Raw genomic sequence first — 6,910 nt, 5'->3', positions numbered from 1 at the left:
CAGTGGGTTAAGCCGCTGCCTTCGGCTCAGGTCCTGGGATTGAGTCCCGCCTGCATCGGGCTCTCTGCTCAGCAGGGAGCCTGCTTCCCGCTCTCTCTCTCTGCCTGCCTCTCTGTCTACTGTGATCTCTGTCAAATAAATAAATAAATAAAATCTTTAAAAAAAGAATTCATTAAAAGGACAACTGGGGCGGTGGGGGTGGGTGGGAAGGGGGGGCACCTGGGTGGCTCAGTCGGTTAAGCATCTGCCTTTGGCTCAAGTCAAGATACCAGGTCTGCGACGGAGCTCTGAATAAGGCTCCCTGCTCAGCTGGGAGTCTGCTTCTCCCTCTCCCTCTGCCTCTACCCCCTGCCTCTACCCCTGCCCCCACCCCGCTGCCATGTGCTCTCTCCTTCAAACAAATAAATAAAATCTTAAAAAAAAAAAAAAAAAAAAGAATGGACCATCGTATCCATGAGGATCTGGAGACCAGAGCTGCTCCCATGCCTGGCATCCCCTGCCTCACCTGGGCCTCACCAGTACCTCCATTCTCTGGGTGAACCCGGTTCCTGAAGCTTTAAAGGAGTTCCTCCCAAGGTTGCCTTACCTATTTCTTCCTCCTCCACCCAGGGAGGTGTCTCGTGGCTGACATTTCCCATTCTCCATAACATACTGAGACCCTTGTCTGCCCTGGAGCAAGAAGCCTCATGGTCAGAACCATGGCAAGCACTGGCCCCTTTGACCTTCAGACCTGACCTTCAGACCTAGCCTATGGTGTCCCCAATGGCCTCCATGCCTCCATGGCCCCCTCCACTGGCTCCTTTGGCAGCACTGCAGAAAGTGCTGGAAATGAGTTCCAAGGATGGCCAAAGAGCTGAGCCACAGATCTCTCAGAGGGGAAGGAGGAGTGTGGCCAACAGAACAAGTCAGTGAGGCAAAAAGGCAGAGTTGCCTCGTGCTGGAATCACGGAGGGGGGAAGGACAGGAACGTGGGAGTGTAGCCTTTGTGCACCGGGAACCAGGGGCGTCTGTGTCTTGCCTTGTAGGGGTCTTGTTTCTCAAAGTCGGTTTCTTGATTTTTAACTCGTGCGCCGTACGTGTGAATGCTTCCTAAAAATGACAAGAGGGGAGGGTTTGGATTTGCAGCGACTGTTCGAACACCCCGACACGGGTCCCGCTGGGGCTGCCGGTCCTCCTTGCAAGCAGAGTACCGTCAGAGGCCATCATCCACCTCTTGAACTCCCACCTCTCACGTCCAAGTCCATTGGGTCGACAGATCACACTAGGGAGAACCCGTTCCCCTAGTCTCCCTCACCTGACCACTTGCCTTTTCCTGGACTTCTGGTGCCCACGCCCCGGCTTGCTGCATCTGCCCTCACTCCCTCGTGACACTACCCTCACCTCCAACCCTCTTCCAAGCTCAGATTCCTCCACCTTCTGATTTTGCTCAAAAGCAGGTAGAACGGGGAGTGGCAGGACTCAGGGAGGCTGAACCTACAGGCCCCCAACTTTCTGGGTTGGCGACAGGCCCCCTGTCCACTTGGCCATCCTCCTCTGGTTTGGTTTTTTTCTTTTCTTTCTGCTGGGCAGAGAGGGGCTGCGGTCTTCTCTCAACTGGCTGACGTCATCTCACCTTTGGGCCAACCATTGCTTCGTGCGCTGATTCTGTGGAGAAGCAAGCTTTGAAACCCCTCGTCTGGCAGCGCACGGCGGAGGGCAAGGGGGAGGCACCATGCGCTTGGTACTAAAATCGAGCAGTGTAACGAAAGCATTTCTCTCCACGACCTCAAGGATCCTCCCTGAGCTGGTCCTGCCTGGGTTAACCTTGACATCCCTGAAAAGACAACCAGCAATAAGTCTGGGGTGTACCCACCAATTACGTTCAAGTGCGTAAGCTCTGGAATTATGTTCCTGCTACCGCACGTAGGTAGTGTTGGTGGGACCTCGGCCAAGTGATTTAGCTTCTCTCAGCCTCAGTTTTCTCATCTTTAAAGTGGGCAGATTAGTAGAACATGACATGACATGTCCTCAGCCTGCGGCATCGTTGGGGGGGGGGGGCATGGTAATTGTTCAGTAGCGTTACCACGATGGAAAGTCATCTCACCGGTCTTCAGAGAACTGCTCTAGCTCCAGAGTCTGTGGTCAAAGAGACGGAGATTTTAAGAAATTCAGAGCATTGAGTAGGAGCCTCTGGGAATTCAGGGCAGAGACAGGTGGGAGTCCAGGGCTCAACCTTCCTGGCTTCTCTTGGGAGACCTGAGGCTGGTCTAGGCTGGGGGATCAGGAGCTGGTGGGCTTGAGTCAGATGCCCCAGGAAGAGCTAGCTTGCTTTACAGCCATGCACACAGCAGATCCTCGGGGAAGCTGGGGGCATAGCTGTAGATCACAGCACAGGACAGAGACCTACCCCAGGCCATTATGCCAGAAGGTGCTAGGGCTGGACACCTGCAGTTTATAATGCTTGTCTTGGGTTTCTCAAGTCAGCAGGACCGGGCACTCCCTGTGGACCCGAGGCTCAGGGCGCCAGGTCCTGGAAGAGGCAGTCCTTATTGTCTGGAGTGATTAGAAGACAAGGGGCACCAAAGCCATCCTTCATCCTGAGTGTGCTCTGAGGCTGGCCTCTGGACACCTCAGTCTAGGGCTCTGGAGGGCACCTCAGAAATCCTGCCACCGCGGGCTGGAAGGAGACAGTGACGTCCCCTGCGGTGGCTCTGGGGGATCGCTGATATTTACCATGGCCTTGCAGCTACCTGATTCTTGGGAGGCTGAGCCCCCAACCTCTGGCCAGGACAGGTTCTGGGAGCTGGGGGATGGCGTCTGCGGTGGCTCCCCACTTCAAATCCTGCCCAGCCTCGGGCTCATTGGCACCTGGCCAGCCTCACCTGGGCTGGAGGGGTGCAGGGAAGAAGTGTCTTCTGGCCGGGGCACAAATGAGGAGAGCCAGCAGAGGCAGCCCTTGGGGGCGGCGGCGGGATGGGAAGGATTTCAGGGGGCTCGGAGGGAAGAAGGGGAGAGGAGGCGGGAGGAGGGGGGGGTCACGGGATCCACGAAGGGAACTGGCCAGCAGATCTCTTCCCCCACATTCCTCCCGGAATATTTTTCGTTCCCTTGGTTATAGAAGAATAGCAATTAGCAAATTCAGTAAAAAGAGCCAGAAATGGAGATTGTTTGCGCGTTCGGGGGCCAACGTGCGTTAGTGGAGGAATGTGACCAGAACTATATATAACCCCTCTCTCGGCCCACCCACCTGTCCAGCGGAGTGAGCGATGGTCTTGTTTGTTCTGGGCTGGTATGTGGCTCACTTCGCTCTGGGAGCCCACCATCTGGGCCCGAGCCTCGCAGCCAGTAGCTCTCGGTGACCATATATGGCAAAATGATATATGTGATAAAAAGAAGCCAAATTCTCCAATTGCGTCAGCCCCCGGAGCACGCAGGCTGCCTGGCTCGAACCCCTCCCAGGCCGGCTCCCCGCCTCCCGCCCCACAGCCGGGCTCCGGAAACCCCAGCGGCTCAGCGATTGGCTGGGGATGCGGGGGAGGGGGCGGGGGGTGGGGCCTCCACGCCTCGCCCCGCCCGGCCAGCTCAGGCCGGGACAGACTTCGCTGCGTGATTGGGGTGGGGACAGTGATTAGGGGAGGCCCCACGCTGCGGCGGTGTGTTTGATCCTGGCCCTAAACCAGGAAGATTGGAAGTTGGGTGATGAACCGACATTCTTTCCGGAAAACAGCCTAGTGTGGGGTCAGTGCGTATGTGGGTAATGGGTCACGGGGCACAGTCACCCCCAAGTCCAAGGATATCATGAACCCCTCATTCCTCGGACATCTCTGCAATCCCCGTGACTTTAACCCACCAGGAGAACGTTTACGCTAGATTGCTTAGCTGGGGGAAAGAAAAAAAAAATTTTTTTAAAACCTTCTCTAATTCTTTTTTCCCCTCTGCTCTGTCTGCAACCGCCAAACCTCACCGCTGGGCTCACCCCAGCTCCCTGAGTCCCCATTCTGGGCCAGGCGCTACTTCTGGGCGCTGGGGGAAAGTGACCAGCGCAGAGGAGGGCCTGGCCCTCTCCAGCAGCTCGCCCTGGGGCAGAGATGAGTCCCTGACCATTGCTGTCAAGGGACATGGAGCCCAGACACGGGGGCCGAGGAGGGTCGTAGGAGGAGGAGACACAGGACAGGCTAAGGAGAAAGAGCAAGAGTCCGGTGAGTGTGGGGAGATGCGGGCAGGCCGAGCAGGGAACCTTCTCCAGGACGCACTAAAGGGGCTGGACCTCTGCGTACTCCCCAGCCTCCTGTGGCCCCTGAGCCCACGCCCCCCGAGCACAGGCACGCACCCACGGCCCGGGGCCAGCACCCGCACACACGCACACGCGGGCACGCACAACACAGGAGGAGCACACAACACGTGCGCCGAGACACGTGCTCATGGCCACCCATTGCCCCGTCGTCGCGTGAACAATGAACTGTAGCAGAAGGACAAGGGCACAATGAAGTACAAATGAGAACCCAGGAGAGAAGGCAGGCCTGGGGAAAGCGCTCTGCTGCCGCGTGGGCGGGAGAGCTGAGGTTGGAAGGGGACTGACATTCTGGCAGGCTCCTCCTGCTCCCCCTTTGGGGAAGGCACAGATGGGAATGGAAACAGCTGGTCAGCAGAGGTGGGGTGGGGGGCCTGAGCAGAGGCTAGTAGCCCAGCCTCCCACCACTGACCAGCTCAGCTCAGGATGTGTGTGTCTGTGTGTGTGCAGGGTGTGGGGGGGGGCGTCAGCACCCACTTTCTGACAGCCGCCAGTCCTGGCGCCTCCTACAGCTCCCCTTCCCTGAGCTACGACAGAGGCTGGGACACTGGACGAAGGAGGTCCCTGAGAAGCTGTTGTGTGTAGCCCCACAGGAAAATAGGGTCTGGGGGCCCTGCCTGGCTTTCTGCCCACCAGGGTGCCTATACTGACCAGATGTGTCCCTGGACACTATTGAAGGCATGAGAGCCTGTCCTGAGGGGTAAGTGTCATCACTGACCATGCCTTCAGATACCCGGGTCCCCTGAGCATTCAGAGAGAAGGATAACATTTTAGGGTATGGTTCAATTGCTGCTTCTTCCAGGAAGCCCTCCTTGGCTTTCCAGGGCTAGGCCCTGCCCCCTTCTCTGGGCTCATTCAGACACCACAGCACAGTGGGATGTTCCCAGTGGTTACAAGGGGCAAAGCTCAGGATCTCTTATGACCCAAACTACACACATTGCCTCCGCTGTATCCCGTCGGCCTCACGGAGCCACCTTGATAGGATAAGGGAGGGGACTACATACAGGCACAGTGACCAGGAAGTGAGGATCTTTAAGGGCCATCTTGGAGGCTGGTTACCAGAGTCACCGAGTCTGGGGTAATTTGTTAAGCAGCCATAGACAAGGAAACGTGCATGCCCTCGCAAGGGGACTTGGGCCCAGGGTGACAGGCAGATAAGGTTGGGTGGGACTAAACTCTGGGTCTCTATATTAGATGGGATTTTTCCCATTGCCAGAGGGAAAAAAAAAATCACTTTGAGACAAAGAATAGAAGGCAATTTGTTGGCTCACTTAACAGAAAAGCCCAGAGAAATAGTCCTGGTTTCAGGAAGAGCCGAAACGAAGATTTTAGGAGAAATCGCACCATAATTGCCAGAGGGCAGGCACCGGCAGGTCAGAAGTGTTTGGAGGAGGAAGAGGTCCGTCCGAGAGACAGAATGCTGGGTCTTGGAGCTTCACTGCGCTATTCTGTCCATTTCTGCATGGATGTGTTCAAATGTCTACAACGGGAGTGAAAACCGGCCCCCAAAAGTCAGATCGGGGTGTGTCACAGACACGAGGGTGTCACTTTGTGGGTCTTTCTTGGTACATGCACGGTCAACCACAGTCATGTGCACACAGTTCTCTCATGTGCACACAGAGAGATTCTCAGCATTGTTGCCCCAGCAACATAACTGGACACATGCCCTCTTTCCCCAGAGTCCCCAAGACTTTCCTGATGACCAGCCCTATGCAATGGCCCTCTTCCGTTACAGGAAGTCCATTTCCCTCTGACCGCCATATCTGTTCCGTCTGTCCGCTGCTACCCAGTAACTGGTTCCGATTGAGGTCATCTACCTTGCCGAAGAGGTTGGGTCACTCGGCTTCTTTGGATGCTGGAACAGATTCTGAGCACAAGTGTATCGTCTGTCCCATTGACTGTGCTCTGTGCTGTTCTCGGGACTGGGCTTGGCACACAGCAGATGCTCCGTAAATATTTGTTGAATGAATGAAACATTTTCAAGGAAAATGGAGTTGGGAGGACACAGTAGGTCCAGAGCTAGAGCAGGAAGGCAGAACGGAAGCAACCCCAGGGACCACTAAGGTGGTGTTACAGGCTTCCTCCCTCCTACCTCGGCTCACTCTAGATTCCCGCCATCCTACAGCCTCTCCCCTGCTTCCTCTGCTGGCTTGTCTCCCCCACTCCCGATTCTTAGGCCCCGCCTTCCAGGAACCCCATAGCGTCCCTGACCCCCTTCTCTTATGTATTTAACCACTTCTTCCAAACTAGCCTCTTCCCATCGACACCTGAACATTCCCTGGGTTCTCCTGCTGACATAACCAACAGGTCCTCTCTGAATACACGTCCCGTTCCAGACACCGCCCACCTCCCCTTCCCAATCCGAGTCTTCAAGGGTGTCCCAAGATATTCTTCGTTCTCTTCCCCACCTCACACTCAGTCCTTCCTCGTTGCGCTCTGGCCTCCCCCTCTGCCGCCCTACTGGAATCCCAGCGACACCCTAGTTGCCCACATCCCCTTCTTACACGAACCCTCAATTGCGTTAGACGCGGCGGAACCATCTGTTCCTGAAGTCATCTGGTCCCTCTCCCATCCCTCCATCTCAGCCTCCTTCCCAGGCTCTTCCCTTCTCTCAGGCTGGCGGCATTTCTCAAAGCCAGG

The 6,910-nt window shown here is 56.2% G+C and overlaps 1 long non-coding RNA gene across 1 annotated transcript; it reads right to left on the bottom strand.

Annotated features, from left to right (window-relative positions):
- Positions 1-409: 409 nt before the first annotated feature.
- LOC131816288 (uncharacterized) lies at positions 410-3,437 on the bottom strand. The gene is made up of 3 exons (XR_009348003.1): positions 3,227-3,437; positions 1,613-1,813; positions 410-1,089 (listed from the first exon to the last, which is right to left on the bottom strand). It is a non-coding gene; the product is annotated as an uncharacterized LOC131816288 (long non-coding RNA).
- Between the last annotated feature and the right edge of the window lie 3,473 nt (positions 3,438-6,910).

This window comes from Mustela lutreola, chromosome 15 (assembly GCF_030435805.1).
Source record: "Mustela lutreola isolate mMusLut2 chromosome 15, mMusLut2.pri, whole genome shotgun sequence".
Classification (NCBI taxonomy): domain Eukaryota; kingdom Metazoa; phylum Chordata; class Mammalia; order Carnivora; family Mustelidae; genus Mustela; species Mustela lutreola.
Note: the sequence above shows the minus strand (reverse complement) of the source record. Positions and strands in the feature narration are given on the sequence as shown.